Source organism: Copadichromis virginalis, linkage group LG4 (genome assembly GCF_057382275.1).
Source record: "Copadichromis virginalis isolate Kocher_CV1m ecotype Utaka linkage group LG4, C_Virginalis_male_GT1.1, whole genome shotgun sequence".
In the NCBI taxonomy this organism is placed as follows: domain Eukaryota; kingdom Metazoa; phylum Chordata; class Actinopteri; order Cichliformes; family Cichlidae; genus Copadichromis; species Copadichromis virginalis.
Genome location: NC_140621.1, coordinates 8,573,423 through 8,590,744, shown reverse-complemented (window position 1 = coordinate 8,590,744; position 17,322 = coordinate 8,573,423). Strand labels below are relative to the sequence as shown.

At 37.8% G+C, this 17,322-nt stretch overlaps 1 long non-coding RNA gene across 12 annotated transcripts; it reads right to left on the bottom strand.

Moving 5' to 3' along the window:
• Positions 1 to 6,765: 6,765 nt before the first annotated feature.
• On the bottom strand, positions 6,766 to 17,094 carry LOC146710762 (uncharacterized). 12 transcript variants are annotated; one of them, XR_014920023.1, is made up of 10 exons: positions 15,365 to 17,093; positions 14,542 to 14,703; positions 14,181 to 14,289; positions 13,956 to 14,075; positions 13,652 to 13,813; positions 9,664 to 9,777; positions 9,162 to 9,470; positions 8,780 to 8,937; positions 8,295 to 8,352; positions 6,767 to 7,345 (listed from the first exon to the last, which is right to left on the bottom strand). It is a non-coding gene; the product is annotated as an uncharacterized LOC146710762 (long non-coding RNA). The 12 variants fall into 12 exon arrangements; XR_014920016.1 differs by lacking the exon at positions 9,162 to 9,470 and having other exon boundaries at positions 15,365 to 16,823; positions 17,029 to 17,092; XR_014920021.1 differs by lacking the exon at positions 9,162 to 9,470 and having other exon boundaries at positions 6,772 to 7,345; positions 15,365 to 15,525; positions 16,743 to 17,089.
• Between the last annotated feature and the right edge of the window lie 228 nt (positions 17,095 to 17,322).

The window sequence follows — 17,322 nt, the reverse complement described above, 5'->3', positions numbered from 1 at the left end:
GTGCGTTTCTCACTGTTACATGCATTTGAATGGGGAACTCGCCTGAAACAAAGTATAGGTTTTCATTATGTGAATAATTTTAAAATCTTAGCTCAAACGGCTGCAAAACCTGTTTGCCCAGCACGGGGATATTGAGTTCTATAAGATAAAGCCATAAACATGTTTGTCTGAGTCTTCTATCAAAAGTTACAGCGATTTATATGAAGTTGTACAAAAACGCTTTATTTCGCCAAGACAGTGCGTTTCTCACTGTTACATGCATTTGAATGGGAAACTCGCCTGAAACAAAGTATAGGTTTTCATTATGTGAATAATTTTAAAATCTTAGCTCAAACGGCTGCAAAACCTGTTCTGTTTGCCCAGCACGGGGATATTGAGTTCTATAAGATAAAGCCATAAACATGTTTGTCTGAGTCTTCTATCAAAAGTTAGAGCTATTTATATGAAGTTATACAAAAACGCTTTCTTTCGCCAAGACAGTGCGTTTCTCACTGTTACATGCATTTGAATGGGGAACTCGACCGAAACAAAGTATAGGTTTTCATTATGTGAATAACTTGGAAATCTTAGTTCAAACAGCTGCAAAACCTGTTTGCCCAGCACGGGGATATTGAGTTCTATAAGATAAAGCCATAAACATGTTTGTCTGAGTCTTCTATCAAAAGTTACAGCGATTTATATGAAGTTGTACAAAAACGCTTTATTTCGCCAAGACTGTGTGTTTCTCACTGTTACATGCATTTGAATGGGGAACTCGACCGAAACAAAGTATAGGTTTTCATTATGTGTATAACTTGAAAATCTTAGCTCAAACAGCTGCAAATCCTGTTTTCCCAGCACGGGGAGCTTGAGTTCTATAAGATAAACCCATAAACATGTTTGTCTGAGTCTTCTATCAAAAGTTACAGCTATTTATATGAAGTTGTACAAAAACGCTTTCTTTCGCCAAGACAATGCGTTTCTCACTGTTACATGCATTTGAATGGGGAACTCGACCGAAACAAAGTATAGGTTTTCATTATGTGAATAATTTGGAAATCTTAGTTCAAACGGCTGCAAAACCTGTTTGCCCAGCACGGGGATATTGAGTTCTATAAGATAAAGCCATAAACATGTTTGTCTGAGTCTTCTATCAAAAGTTACAGCGATTTATATGAAGTTGTACAAAAACGCTTTATTTCGCCAAGACTGTGTTTCTCACTGTTACATGCATTTGAATGGGAAACTCGCCTGAGACACAAAGTATAGGTTTTCATTATGTGAATAATTTTAAAATCTTAGCTCAAACGGCTGCAAAACCTGTTTGCCCAGCACGGGGATATTGAGTTCTATAAGATAAAGCCATAAACATGTTTGTCTGAGTCTTCTATCAAAAGTTACAGCGATTTATATGAAGTTGTACAAAAACGCTTTATTTCGCCAAGACTGTGTGTTTCTCACTGTTACATGCATTTGAATGGGGAACTCGACCGAAACAAAGTATAGGTTTTCATTATGTGAATAACTTGGAAATCTTAGTTCAAACAGCTGCAAAACCCGTTTGCCCAGCACGGGGATATTGAGTTCTATAAGATAAAGCCATAAACATGTTTGTCTGAGTCTTCTATCAAAAGTTACAGCGATTTATATGAAGTTGTACAAAAACGCTTTATTTCGCCAAGACAGTGCGTTTCTCACTGTTACATGCATTTGAATGGGAAACTCGCCTGAGACACAAAGTATAGGTTTTCATTATGTGAATAATTTTAAAATCTTAGCTCAAACGGCTGCAAAACCTGTTTGCCCAGCACGGGGATATTGAGTTCTATAAGATAAAGCCATAAACATGTTTGTCTGAGTCTTCTATCAAAAGTTACAGCGATTTATATGAAGTTGTACAAAAACGCTTTATTTCGCCAAGACAGTGCGTTTCTCACTGTTACATGCATTTGAATGGGGAACTCGCCTGAAACAAAGTATAGGTTTTCATTATGTGAATAATTTTAAAATCTTAGCTCAAACGGCTGCAAAACCTGTTTGCCCAGCACGGGGATATTGAGTTCTATAAGATAAAGCCATAAACATGTTTGTCTGAGTCTTCTATCAAAAGTTAGAGCTATTTATATGAAGTTATACAAAAACGCTTTCTTTCGCCAAGACAGTGCGTTTCTCACTGTTACATGCATTTGAATGGGGAACTCGACCGAAACAAAGTATAGGTTTTCATTATGTGAATAACTTGGAAATCTTAGTTCAAACAGCTGCAAAACCTGTTTGCCCAGCACGGGGATATTGAGTTCTATAAGATAAAGCCATAAACATGTTTGTCTGAGTCTTCTATCAAAAGTTACAGCGATTTATATGAAGTTGTACAAAAACGCTTTATTTCGCCAAGACTGTGTGTTTCTCACTGTTACATGCATTTGAATGGGGAACTCGACCGAAACAAAGTATAGGTTTTCATTATGTGTATAACTTGAAAATCTTAGCTCAAACAGCTGCAAATCCTGTTTTCCCAGCACGGGGAGCTTGAGTTCTATAAGATAAACCCATAAACATGTTTGTCTGAGTCTTCTATCAAAAGTTACAGCTATTTATATGAAGTTGTACAAAAACGCTTTCTTTCGCCAAGACAATGCGTTTCTCACTGTTACATGCATTTGAATGGGGAACTCGACCGAAACAAAGTATAGGTTTTCATTATGTGAATAATTTGGAAATCTTAGTTCAAACGGCTGCAAAACCTGTTTGCCCAGCACGGGGATATTGAGTTCTATAAGATAAAGCCATAAACATGTTTGTCTGAGTCTTCTATCAAAAGTTACAGCGATTTATATGAAGTTGTACAAAAACGCTTTATTTCGCCAAGACTGTGTTTCTCACTGTTACATGCATTTGAATGGGAAACTCGCCTGAGACACAAAGTATAGGTTTTCATTATGTGAATAATTTTAAAATCTTAGCTCAAACGGCTGCAAAACCTGTTTGCCCAGCACGGGGATATTGAGTTCTATAAGATAAAGCCATAAACATGTTTGTCTGAGTCTTCTATCAAAAGTTACAGCGATTTATATGAAGTTGTACAAAAACGCTTTATTTCGCCAAGACAGTGCGTTTCTCACTGTTACATGCATTTGAATGGGAAACTCGCCTGAAACAAAGTATAGGTTTTCATTATGTGAATAATTTTAAAATCTTAGCTCAAACGGCTGCAAAACCTGTTCTGTTTGCCCAGCACGGGGATATTGAGTTCTATAAGATAAAGCCATAAACATGTTTGTCTGAGTCTTCTATCAAAAGTTAGAGCTATTTATATGAAGTTATACAAAAACGCTTTCTTTCGCCAAGACAGTGCGTTTCTCACTGTTACATGCATTTGAATGGGGAACTCGACCGAAACAAAGTATAGGTTTTCATTATGTGAATAACTTGGAAATCTTAGTTCAAACAGCTGCAAAACCCGTTTGCCCAGCACGGGGATATTGAGTTCTATAAGATAAAGCCATAAACATGTTTGTCTGAGTCTTCTATCAAAAGTTACAGCGATTTATATGAAGTTGTACAAAAACGCTTTATTTCGCCAAGACAGTGCGTTTCTCACTGTTACATGCATTTGAATGGGAAACTCGCCTGAGACACAAAGTATAGGTTTTCATTATGTGAATAATTTTAAAATCTTAGCTCAAACGGCTGCAAAACCTGTTTGCCCAGCACGGGGATATTGAGTTCTATAAGATAAAGCCATAAACATGTTTGTCTGAGTCTTCTATCAAAAGTTACAGCGATTTATATGAAGTTGTACAAAAACGCTTTATTTCGCCAAGACAGTGCGTTTCTCACTGTTACATGCATTTGAATGGGGAACTCGCCTGAAACAAAGTATAGGTTTTCATTATGTGAATAATTTTAAAATCTTAGCTCAAACGGCTGCAAAACCTGTTCTGTTTGCCCAGCACGGGGATATTGAGTTCTATAAGATAAAGCCATAAACATGTTTGTCTGAGTCTTCTATCAAAAGTTAGAGCTATTTATATGAAGTTATACAAAAACGCTTTCTTTCGCCAAGACAGTGCGTTTCTCACTGTTACATGCATTTGAATGGGGAACTCGACCGAAACAAAGTATAGGTTTTCATTATGTGAATAACTTGGAAATCTTAGTTCAAACAGCTGCAAAACCTGTTTGCCCAGCACGGGGATATTGAGTTCTATAAGATAAAGCCATAAACATGTTTGTCTGAGTCTTCTATCAAAAGTTACAGCGATTTATATGAAGTTGTTCAAAAACGCTTTATTTCGCCAAGACAATGCGTTTCTCACTGTTACATGCATTTGAATGGGAAACTCGCCTGAAACAAAGTATAGGTTTTCATTATGTGAATAATTTTAAAATCTTAGCTCAAACGGCTGCAAAACCTGTTTGCCCAGCACGGGGATATTGAGTTCTATAAGATAAAGCCATAAACATGTTTGTCTGAGTCTTCTATCAAAAGTTACAGCGATTTATATGAAGTTGTACAAAAACGCTTTATTTCGCCAAGACAATGCGTTTCTCACTGTTACATGCATTTGAATGGGGAACTCCACCGAAACAAAGTATAGGTTTTCATTATGTGAATAATTTGGAAATCTTAGTTCAAACAGCTGCAAAACCCGTTTGCCCAGTACGGGGATATTGAGTTCTATAAGATAAAGCCATAAACATGTTTGTCTGAGTCTTCTATCAAAAGTTACAGCGATTTATATGAAGTTGTACAAAAACGCTTTATTTCGCCAAGACAGTGCGTTTCTCACTGTTACATGCATTTGAATGGGAAACTCGCCTGAAACAAAGTATAGGTTTTCATTATGTGAATAATTTTAAAATCTTAGCTCAAACGGCTGCAAAACCTGTTTGCCCAGCACGGGGATATTGAGTTCTATAAGATAAAGCCATAAACATGTTTGTCTGAGTCTTCTATCAAAAGTTACAGCGATTTATATGAAGTTGTACAAAAACGCTTTATTTCGCCAAGACTGTGTGTTTCTCACTGTTACATGCATTTCAATGGGAAACTCGCCTGAAACAAAGTATAGGTTTTCATTATGTGAATAATTTTAAAATCTTAGCTCAAACGGCTGCAAAACCTGTTTGCCCAGCACGGGGATATTGAGTTCTATAAGATAAAGCCATAAACATGTTTGTCTGAGTCTTCTATCAAAAGTTACAGCGATTTATATGAAGTTGTACAAAAACGCTTTATTTCGCCAAGACTGTGTGTTTCTCACTGTTACATGCATTTGAATGGGAAACTCGCCTGAAACAAAGTATAGGTTTTCATTATGTGAATAATTTTAAAATCTTAGCTCAAACGGCTGCAAAACCCGTTTGCCCAGTACGGGGATATTGAGTTCTATAAGATAAAGCCATAAACATGTTTGTCTGAGTCTTCTATCAAAAGTTACAGCGATTTATATGAAGTTGTACAAAAACGCTTTATTTCGCCAAGACAGTGCGTTTCTCACTGTTACATGCATTTGAATGGGAAACTCGCCTGAAACAAAGTATAGGTTTTCATTATGTGAATAATTTTAAAATCTTAGCTCAAACGGCTGCAAAACCTGTTTGCCCAGCACGGGGATATTGAGTTCTATAAGATAAAGCCATAAACATGTTTGTCTGAGTCTTCTATCAAAAGTTACAGCGATTTATATGAAGTTGTACAAAAACGCTTTATTTCGCCAAGACAGTGCGTTTCTCACTGTTACATGCATTTGAATGGGAAACTCGCCTGAAACAAAGTATAGGTTTTCATTATGTGAATAATTTTAAAATCTTAGCTCAAACGGCTGCAAAACCTGTTTGCCCAGCATGGGGATATTGAGTTCTATAAGATAAAGCCATAAACATGTTTGTCTGAGTCTTCTATCAAAAGTTACAGCTATTTATATGAAGTTGTACAAAAACGCTTTATTTCGCCAAGACAATGCGTTTCTCACTGTTACATGCATTTGAATGGGAAACTCGCCTGAAACAAAGTATAGGTTTTCATTATGTGAATAATTTTAAAATCTTAGCTCAAACGGCTGCAAAACCTGTTTGCCCAGCACGGGGATATTGAGTTCTATAAGATAAAGCCATAAACATGTTTGTCTGAGTCTTCTATCAAAAGTTACAGCGATTTATATGAAGTTGTACAAAAACGCTTTTCAAGACAGTGGGTTTTAGAGTCTTCATCATTAAATCTCTGGTTGCTTCATTTTTCTATCCTATATCAGATATTTTAAAGGTTAGCTTAGGTAAAGTTCCATTCTCATGGTGAGGCAAAGTGCTTTATTTGTGTGTGCGCGCCTGTCATGAACGGCTATAAAAGGCCTATAATTAAAGAACAAAGCGGGGTTTGAGTTCGAGTTGCGGCAGACTGTCACTACTTGTAAATGGAACGCAGCCTTCCTACGGCGGACAGCTAATAACAGGAATCGGACGCGGTCCAGCCAAGTCCACAGCAACCACCATAGCAACCGCCTAGCATGACCTTAAAAACATATTCTGTCTTCATAACTATCAAAATCGTGAAATGATTTGCAAAGTGTGAAAGTGTTACAGCTGCAGAGAGCTATGGCGGTATCTATGGAAGCTGTTTACATAGCTAATAATATACGATGTAACCATGGAGACAGTCAGTCACTTGAGCTAGCGGTGCATGTTTACTACAGTGAATAAGGTGATTGAGTGCACAGCGTCCACACTCTGCAGGGGGTAAAGACATTACTTCAATATTATTTTATATTGATATATATTAGCCTTCTGTTGACCATCACCTCAGGTTCACCATTACAGTTTCAGATTACAGATGCACACTGTCTAAACACATTCAAAAACTCATGTCTCAGAAATAAGCACAGCTGTTCATGTTTGTCATTAGAGTTTTATTTGTAAGAAAATTATGAACTTCATATTGTGCATTAAATAAAAGAACATTTCACAACTCTGAGTCAACAGAAACAGGTAACAGAAATGTCTCTAATGTGTACAGTGTAGTGTAAGCATTAAAAGATCATAAAGGAAAAACTAACATTTATGTGAAACTAATTGTAATAAAAAATGAGCAGGTGCTTTATAGATTTAAAAGAAAGAATCTGAAAACAACACTTTTTTGGTCTAAGTGATCAAAGTAGAAAACAGAACTGATGTTCAAGAACAAACCGTAGCTGCACTAATATTACACATCTCGATCGTTGTACTGAACAGACATGTTGCTTTTAAAACCACATGCAGTGTGTGACCATGACTGTTCACTGAGACCATGAACGCCACTTCGCTGAAGCATTCTTCTTCTTCTTGCCATTAAATTGGAAGCAGAAGCAGCACGAGCTGATTTGATCTACTGAAAGGAAAAAGCAGAACATCTGAGTTGAAACCAGTCAGCTGAAATCATTAAGACAGGAACAAATTCAATGCAGTGTCTCAAGTGGCTTAGCCTGTTACAACTGTTGATACAAGCTAAATACGGTTAACACACAGTGTCAGGGAGCTCCAGTGTGGGAACTAGTGGCTTTAGGTTTGTAGTCATTTAACTTTCATCCATTCATTTAATTCAGGAGGAAGAAATGCCAGGTTGGTGCAGGCTGGTTACATGCATTTGGTCCCATGCTGTCTTTAATTAAATGACTTGGTTCATTTTATGGCTGGGCTGTATGTGGGGTTATATCATGTTATTTGGGCAGGAGTACCTGTCCCCTGTTAGACTTAGAAAGTTTCTCCATAAGTAGAGTTTCTAACTCTTCTAGCACATCTGTGGCTGACAGCTTTTTGGTGGCTCTTTTTACCCCACACTGGTTGTGAGTGTGTAAATAGCCCCACTAGTTATTTTGGGTTGCAGTTAACTAGGGAGGAAGGGGTGGGTATGCCATGATTAGGTGAATAACAATTATATGTGATACATAAATTTCACAATGCATGCATATATCTCTATCAATTAAACCTGGCCTGAGGGCTGCCATTTTTTACATTCAGTTATTTCTCTTAGAAATGTTGGAACTAAATAATGAATGTGTTACAGTTAAAGTGAAACACTGGTCAGTGTAAATGGCTCATTGGGACACAGAAACCTTTAAATTAAACCTGATATCTAGTGTCAAACAATATCAAAGCTGTAAAAGATGTTTACATTCAGAATTTATAAAACTATGATTGTAAATAAATTCAAACAAGTGAGCTTTTCTCTTTGTGCTGAATATCAACACTGTGGTTTCTTAGACTGTAAGCTTTACTTTAGTGCAACCAGTTGCAGAAGCTGCCACTCCAAATGTCTTTTGATAACAAGAAAAAAATACCTTTTCAGTACACGGCCTGAAGTTCTTCTCCGACATCTTCTGCAATCGGCTTTGTCTGCTGGTTTGAAGACAATAAACCACAAAAAAGATGATTTAGTCACTTTGTCTGCGTCATGCAGCTCGAATGTGTCGTGTAACGATGTTGAATAGCCGTCGTTATCCCTCTGCTGCATCAGTAGGATTGTACTGTACAGCATCTCATTGATATGTGAGGAATGCTAATGTAACACGATAACAGACTTACATCATTAAAATATAAAGTGCAGGAGATATTTAGATATTTTTTATATTTATATTACATTTTATAGCTGACGGATTTTACTAAATAGATAGAATTTACTAAATAGCTGGATGAACATGAAAAATATGTCTATAATAACAAATGACTATGAGAGCCAGTAGAATTAATTCAGCTGGACACTCAAAAGACGTCCTTAAATGCTCTTTAAGTGGCAGAACAGATGAACAAACAGTTAATCGCTTACTTGAGATGAAATCTGCTCAGCTACTTTGAAAACAGCTTCTAACTGGTTCCTCCTTTAACAGGATGACTGCTCAGGGGTAAGGCCATCATGCAATCCAGCAACCTTTATGGTTCTGCTTTGATTCACCAGGAACTATTAGGGAAACCTTCCAGCGCCTCCTGTGAAAGACACAGGCATAAACACACAAACATTTATTAACATGTTCCACAGTGTTCCAGTTTGATTTTCTTATCCTGTGGACAACAACGTACATGGATGCAGGTTTATTGTTAACTTTTGTAAGGTTTATTTAATGAACATATCCAGCTGCAGCTCCACTGTGATCCTGAACTGGATAAGCACTTAAGAAAATGTGTCAATAAATGGACAAACATCAACTTACTATATTTATCCAAACAGACGGGACCAATAATGCTTCGCTGAGTTAGAGACTTTAACAGACTCTTCTATGTAAGAATGTCTCGTGCTGATATACCTGCAAACTTGACAACAAAGGTTTTTCAGACTACATGTAGCTGTCCTCTATGTCAGCTAACACATTTACATTTATGTCACACTTATTTCTGCTTTCCCATTTTATAATTATTACTTACATTTTGATTAGATACCTTGAGTTTGTAAATGATCAGATTACATAATTGGAATACAATGTATCCAATTCAGGGTTGCGGGAGGATGAAGCCTATCCCAGCTGATACAGGACAAAGACAGGCTGCCAGTTTATTGCAGGGCTAATACAATATGTGTAACAGAAAATCCACTTAAATGTTTGATATTTCTTATAATAATCATAATTATGACTATTATTTAAAGGTTTCTTCATAAATACATTTTGATTTTTTATAACCCCTAAAATATAAACCTGAGCTGTTTCAGATTCTGACCTCTGACCTCAGTGACCTGGCTGTGTCCTCACTGCAGCTCCCTCTTGGAAGTACGTCTGCTTCTTGTCTTCCCCCAGTGTTGACCGCCTGATATCAAGATATCACGTACTGTAACTGAGGAACAAAAAAGGACAAACACTTGCCTTCATTTAAAAGTACATTCATACAGAGATAATCTATGGAAACACACTAGTTCACAGTTTGGGAGGAACCAGTTCCTGTGAAACATTTCTGTATATGAACATCATGTGGAGAATGAATGAAATGAGTTCTTCAGGTGACTCAGCAGTCCCACACTGACAAATGAAATCTAGTTCAACTATTAAGCATATTTGCTCTTCTGAAATCTGTGTTAAACAACAACAAACATAAATTAGTAACAAAAACTACAGCTGAGTATAGGCTTTACAAACCACCAGCAGCCATAATGCTAAATTTTAATCTTCAAATGTTTCTGAGCTGTCTTCAACCTGCTTTTAGCACATTAAAGTCTCAATAAATAAAGTCAATGCAGACTCAATCCTAAATGTTCAGCACACAGAGACACAGAGGTACTGTTTAAAGTTTAGTGTTAACTTGAGTCACTGATCATTCACAGTATTACAGAGTCTGGCAGTCTTTGCATGATGTCCACGTCACTGTAAGTTTCTAGCTGACTCTCAGGTGTGCCAGCAGGAAAGAGTAATAATAACCTGCATCCTGAGGTTTGTCATGCAGGATTAAAGGAGCCAAGCTTTGTTCACACAGCTAGGATTGTATTTTACACTGACCGTGGGTCAGTATCAACTTCAAGAAGACAGCTGTAACTGTTGATAGAAGAATCACACACACATATTTATGGCTTTGCCTTATAGAATTCAGCATCTCAGTGCTCAGGAAATAGGTTTTGCAGCTGTTTGAGCTAAGATTTTCAAGTTATTCACAAATTAAAACCTATACTTTGTGTCGGGCAACAACTAAATTCAAATGCATGTAACAGTGAGAAACGCACTGTCTTGGCAAAGTAAAGCGTTTCTCATCAACTTCATAGAGCTTGCTGTAACTTTTGATAGAAGACTCAGACAAACATATTCATGGCTTTATCTTATAGACTTCAATATCCCCCCAATGTGTGTGTGAGTCTTCTCTCAAAATTTACAGCTGTCTTTATGAAGTTTATGGAAAAACGCTTTATTTCACCACGTTAGTGCGTTTCTCGCTATTACATGCATTTGAATGGAGTTCTCGCCCGACACAAAGTATAGGTTTTCAATTTGTGAATAACTTGAAAATCTTAGCTCAAACAGCTGCAAAACCTATTTCCTCAGCACGGAGATGCTGAATTCTATAAGGCAAAGCCATAAATATGTGTGTGTGTGAGTCCTCTATCAAAAGTTACAGCTGTCTTCATGAAGTTGATACTGACCCAGGGTCAGTGTAAAATACAAGTTATTCACATAATGAAAACTTATACTTTGTTTCGTGCAAGAACTCCATTCAAATGCATGTAATAGTCAGAAACGCACTGTCTCGGCGAAATGAAGCCTTTTTGTCCAACTTCATGAAGTTAGCTGTAACTTTTGATAAAAGGCTCAAAGCAGAGGGATAACGACGGCTATTCAACATCGTTACACGACACATTCGAGCTGCATGACGCAGACAAAGTGACTAAATCATCTTTTTTGTGGTTTATTGTCTTCAAACCAGCAGACAAAGCCGATTGCAGAAGATGTCGGAGAAGAACTTCAGGCCGTGTACTGAAAAGGTATTTTTTTCTTGTTATCAAAAGACATTTGGAGTGGCAGCTTCTGCAACTGGTTGCACTAAAGTAAAGCTTACAGTCTAAGAAACCACAGTGTTGATATTCAGCACAAAGAGAAAAGCTCACTTGTTTGAATTTATTTACAATCATAGTTTTATAAATTCTGAATGTAAACATCTTTTACAGCTTTGATATTGTTTGACACTAGATATCAGGTTTAATTTAAAGGTTTCTGTGTCCCAATGAGCCATTTACACTGACCAGTGTTTCACTTTAACTGTAACACATTCATTATTTAGTTCCAACATTTCTAAGAGAAATAACTGAATGTAAAAAATGGCAGCCCTCAGGCCAGGTTTAATTGATAGAGATATATGCATGCATTGTGAAATTTATGTATCACATATAATTGTTATTCACCTAATCATGGCATACCCACCCCTTCCTCCCTAGTTAACTGCAACCCAAAATAACTAGTGGGGCTATTTACACACTCACAACCAGTGTGGGGTAAAAAGAGCCACCAAAAAGCTGTCAGCCACAGATGTGCTAGAAGAGTTAGAAACTCTACTTATGGAGAAACTTTCTAAGTCTAACAGGGGACAGGTACTCCTGCCCAAATAACATGATATAACCCCACATACAGCCCAGCCATAAAATGAACCAAGTCATTTAATTAAAGACAGCATGGGACCAAATGCATGTAACCAGCCTGCACCAACCTGGCATTTCTTCCTCCTGAATTAAATGAATGGATGAAAGTTAAATGACTACAAACCTAAAGCCACTAGTTCCCACACTGGAGCTCCCTGACACTGTGTGTTAACCGTATTTAGCTTGTATCAACAGTTGTAACAGGCTAAGCCACTTGAGACACTGCATTGAATTTGTTCCTGTCTTAATGATTTCAGCTGACTGGTTTCAACTCAGATGTTCTGCTTTTTCCTTTCAGTAGATCAAATCAGCTCGTGCTGCTTCTGCTTCCAATTTAATGGCAAGAAGAAGAAGAAGAATGCTTCAGCGAAGTGGCGTTCATGGTCTCAGTGAACAGTCATGGTCACACACTGCATGTGGTTTTAAAAGCAACATGTCTGTTCAGTACAACGATCGAGATGTGTAATATTAGTGCAGCTACGGTTTGTTCTTGAACATCAGTTCTGTTTTCTACTTTGATCACTTAGACCAAAAAAGTGTTGTTTTCAGATTCTTTCTTTTAAATCTATAAAGCACCTGCTCATTTTTTATTACAATTAGTTTCACATAAATGTTAGTTTTTCCTTTATGATCTTTTAATGCTTACACTACACTGTACACATTAGAGACATTTCTGTTACCTGTTTCTGTTGACTCAGAGTTGTGAAATGTTCTTTTATTTAATGCACAATATGAAGTTCATAATTTTCTTACAAATAAAACTCTAATGACAAACATGAACAGCTGTGCTTATTTCTGAGACATGAGTTTTTGAATGTGTTTAGACAGTGTGCATCTGTAATCTGAAACTGTAATGGTGAACCTGAGGTGATGGTCAACAGAAGGCTAATATATATCAATATAAAATAATATTGAAGTAATGTCTTTACCCCCTGCAGAGTGTGGACGCTGTGCACTCAATCACCTTATTCACTATAGTAAACATGCACCGCTAGCTCAAGTGACTGACTGTCTCCATGGTTACATCGTATATTATTAGCTATGTAAACAGCTTCCATAGATACCGCCATAGCTCTCTGCAGCTGTAACACTTTCACACTTTGCAAATCATTTCACGATTTTGATAGTTATGAAGACAGAATATGTTTTTAAGGTCATGCTAGGCGGTTGCTATGGTGGTTGCTGTGGACTTGGCTGGACCGCGTCCGATTCCTGTTATTAGCTGTCCGCCGTAGGAAGGCTGCGTTCCATTTACAAGTAGTGACAGTCTGCCGCAACTCGAACTCAAACCCCGCTTTGTTCTTTAATTATAGGCCTTTTATAGCCGTTCATGACACGCACACACACACATAAAGCACTTTGCCTCACCATGAGAATGGAACTTTACCTAAGCTAACCTTTAAAATATCTGATATAGGATAGAAAAAATGAAGCAACCAGAGATTTAATGATGAAGACTCTGGGTTCTGTAGTGACCTGAATGACTCTTTGCATACAATTTATTGAAGAGGACTTTAGAATGCACTTTACATTTAGACTGTTGCTGTTTAATTTTTTACATTGTTGCGGTGTTATGTCATGAATAAAGTTCACCTGCTGGGGGTTTGATGGATCAGATCATCATAATCAATGGGTCCTGAGGTGGGCGGGACTGCCTCTGGTGATGTCACCATGAAGGAACAGCATCTGGCACGTGTTGCTGAAACATCCCAGTACACTGGTGTAGTTTCCTCTCCAGCTGTTTGACATTTGACACTTCAACATTAAGGGGAAGAAGAAGAAACAGTGTTAGGTCAGGTGACCACATGGTTTCTAAAGTAACTGACAGGAAGTAACCAGGCCGTTAGAAATGGATGGCATGTGTTTAGAGTTACTGGAGTTGGGTAACTCTACTTACCAAAAGCAGAAGCACACAGATGAAGGATCAGATGCTGAATGTTGCAGGAACATGCTCGTGCGGTGGTCATTCAGTGCTGCTCCGGCAGGTTAGACAGTCCAAGACTGATATACTGCCCATCTGAGAGTTTGAAAACACACATGCAAAGATTTATTTTGTATTACAGTCAAAGTTGGATGTTCATTTTTGTCCTTTAAAAATGTTTGTGTATTTGAAAGCGCTAACATTTAAGGATGACTTGGATCGTCTCCTTTAAAGGGGAGACAAGTGTATCCACTGATCCACGTCACTTTACCTGGATGATGACTCCTCTCCCCCTCACTCAGAAACGCTCCTAATATAACCAAGCAAATAAATAATATTGAAGATTTACTTACATCATTACAAAAACAGGAAAAACATCTCCCTTTGATTCTATTTCTCCATTCCTGCTGAACATCAGGCAACAAATATCTCAATAAATCACAGTAAAATGTAAAGCACATGTTTTCTCTGCTTTGTCTAACCTCTGCAGAGCCTCTGTCAAGAAAAACATATCTGTAAGCATAAAACAAATATACATTTCATAACACGTCACTGGACAAACCTCGGTCAGTTGATTTCCTCTGTGCAGTGCAGACGAACATCAGTCAGCAAGTCAAGGTGGTGAGATGGACTGGTGTCCTTTGTGACTCTGCTGGTTCTTCTGAGGAAATACCACCGTCTCTCCACACCGTCACCATCTGTGAGCACAAACTGCTGCTCTGCTCTGCCAGCATGTAGGAAATCACATATCACACACACAGGGGTGAAGAAACATTAGAACTCAACTTTGGATACTTTAGATCTAAACAGATCAAAGTAGCTCTTAGCTTCAACAATCAGTGAACAGACAAACAATGATACCATACTGATTCTGTATGAATACAATATGGTATTTTCAATACAGGTGTCAAATTAATTTACTAAAACTAATACAGATATATGTGTTTTTTTTTTGATAAATTCGTTTGCTAAATTTAAATGTTGTATACCTATGTGGTGTGTGACTTTTGTTGCTATGATGCCAGGTCTCTCTTGGAAATGAGATTTTTAATCTCAATGAGATTTTTTACCTGGATAAATAAAGGATTAATAAAAAATTATAAGAATATATATTTTTTCATTTAACAATTGCAACTGAAAGAAATTAAATATTGAACAAAAATATATTGTCACATTTTGAGCATGCTCAGCATGCTGACAGACTTGAAGTTGCTACAGATTTTAAGAAGTGATAATTATAGGGAAAAAACTTCTCTTTTTCATCCGTTTAATCAAACATTTGATGCCTTAGATGTCTCAGTCCTATAGCATTCTGCAACTACAACTAAGCTGAAGCTTGGATTTGGCTGCAGGTGCCCTGTACATCCTTCTCAACATGTGGGTACCATTTAATCACACTTCTTCCTGAGCTTTGCTTCGTCACAAGACCAAAGGTGGCATCCCGTGTCACGGTCATATCATCATCCAGAAGAAACATTTGAAGAAACATCATGGAGAAGAAACATTTACGCGCCTCCCGGTTTTGTTTTCTGATCCTGCAAAAAGACTGAGGACAACAAAGCCCAGAGAACACGAGATACACAACATCCAACATTCAGACTCAACAGCCTCCATAAATGAAGAGCACCAGGTTGGTTCAGTTATAGTAGATGTCATGGAATTTTTTTAATAAAGTCTGCAACACAGAAAGAGCTGTGATCATGCTATTTATTACTGTGCACAGGAGAGCAAACACACATCAAACATCACAGTTCAGTCATGTCAGCTCTGCCACTTCACGTGTCTCGCTATGAAACCTAACGGATCAATGGTTATGCTGTTTTGTGCCCTTGACGTTATCAGCACCTGTAAAGGGAGTTGTTTTCTCAAACTGCTGAAGTAAGTTCATCTAGTTTTAGAAACTTTCATTGAACAGTCTATAACAGTGTCACAACTAAGCATATGCATAAGCACTTAAATGCTTTAAATGAGAATAACATAAAATTTCTATTACAGGAGCTAGAGCCTGTCCCAGTAGTCATAGGTAGAGCACACCTGGACAGGTCACCAGTCTGTCAGAGGACTAACACAGATGCAGCCTGACTCAATCCTAAATGTTCAGCACACAGAGACACAGAGGTACCGTTTAAAGTTTAATGTTAACTTGAGTCACTGATCATTTGCAGTATTACAGAGTCTGGCAGTCTTTGCATGATGTCCACGTCACTGTAAGTTTCTAGCTGACTCTCAGGTGTGACAGGTGTGCCAGCAGGAAAGAGTAATAATAGCCTGCATCCTGAGGTTTTTCATGCAGGATTAAAGGAGCCAGGCTTTGTTCACACAGCTAGGATTGTATTTTACACTGACCCTGGGTCAGTATAAGTATCATACAGTTTAAACGAAGCACTGAAACTTGCACATATTTATTACAGATGCACTGAAGCTAATCGAGATATTTGCTGTCAGTCTGTGGCTGCGATTAAACACTTTACTGGAAACTTTATTAACTAGTAACTTCGTCAGTCATGACAGAAGCTAATATTTCTGTGCTAACATCGTTTAAACAGTAACAGCTTTACTCCAATATAAGCTAACGTTTACACCGTAACTTTAAGCTAGCACCATAAAGACGGTAAAACACGTAATAACATCTACAAATGCATCTTAAAGCTGTTATATTAGCACTCGGTGTATTACTAACATAACCACATTAACATTATTGACACTCGCTGGTCTGACTTTTAATAGTCATTCTATAAATGCTGTCCGTTTAAACGGTCTTACCTGTACACACTGCTGTATCCACCGGATTGCAGCCAGAGTGGATTCTGGAGTCATCCCACGCTCCTGTTAGTGATCCTCCATCTGGATGGATGATAACAACCTTCTGAACAATCTAGCAGGAGATGGTCCATATCTAGGGGATATGGACTGATAACAGCCGAAGCGGGTGAATAAAGTCACCCAGTCGCTAGCTGTGCGATTACCCAGCATACACCAGCACAATATTAGGCACAGCACCACCATAGACATTTTCAGTGGTTTTGAATGCAGGACATGGTTATCTTACCTTGTAAAATGCATGACAATAAAACAGCTAACCACCATAAAATGGTATTATGTGTGTGTGTGTGTGTGTGTGAGAGAGAGAGAGAGAGAGAGAGAGAGAGAGAAAGAGAGAGAGATCAAAGGCGTGCGCTTATGTTTTTTCTTGATCAAAAGTGTGCCTCCTCTCTCTTATTGGATGTATGGTATAGCATGTTTATTCAGGTGCACCTTTGAAGTCTATGAGAATACTTTGCAGCCTGGTCTGAGTGGTCATTTCTGCACAGACACAATGAAGCGTGCACTCAGTTTAGAGGAG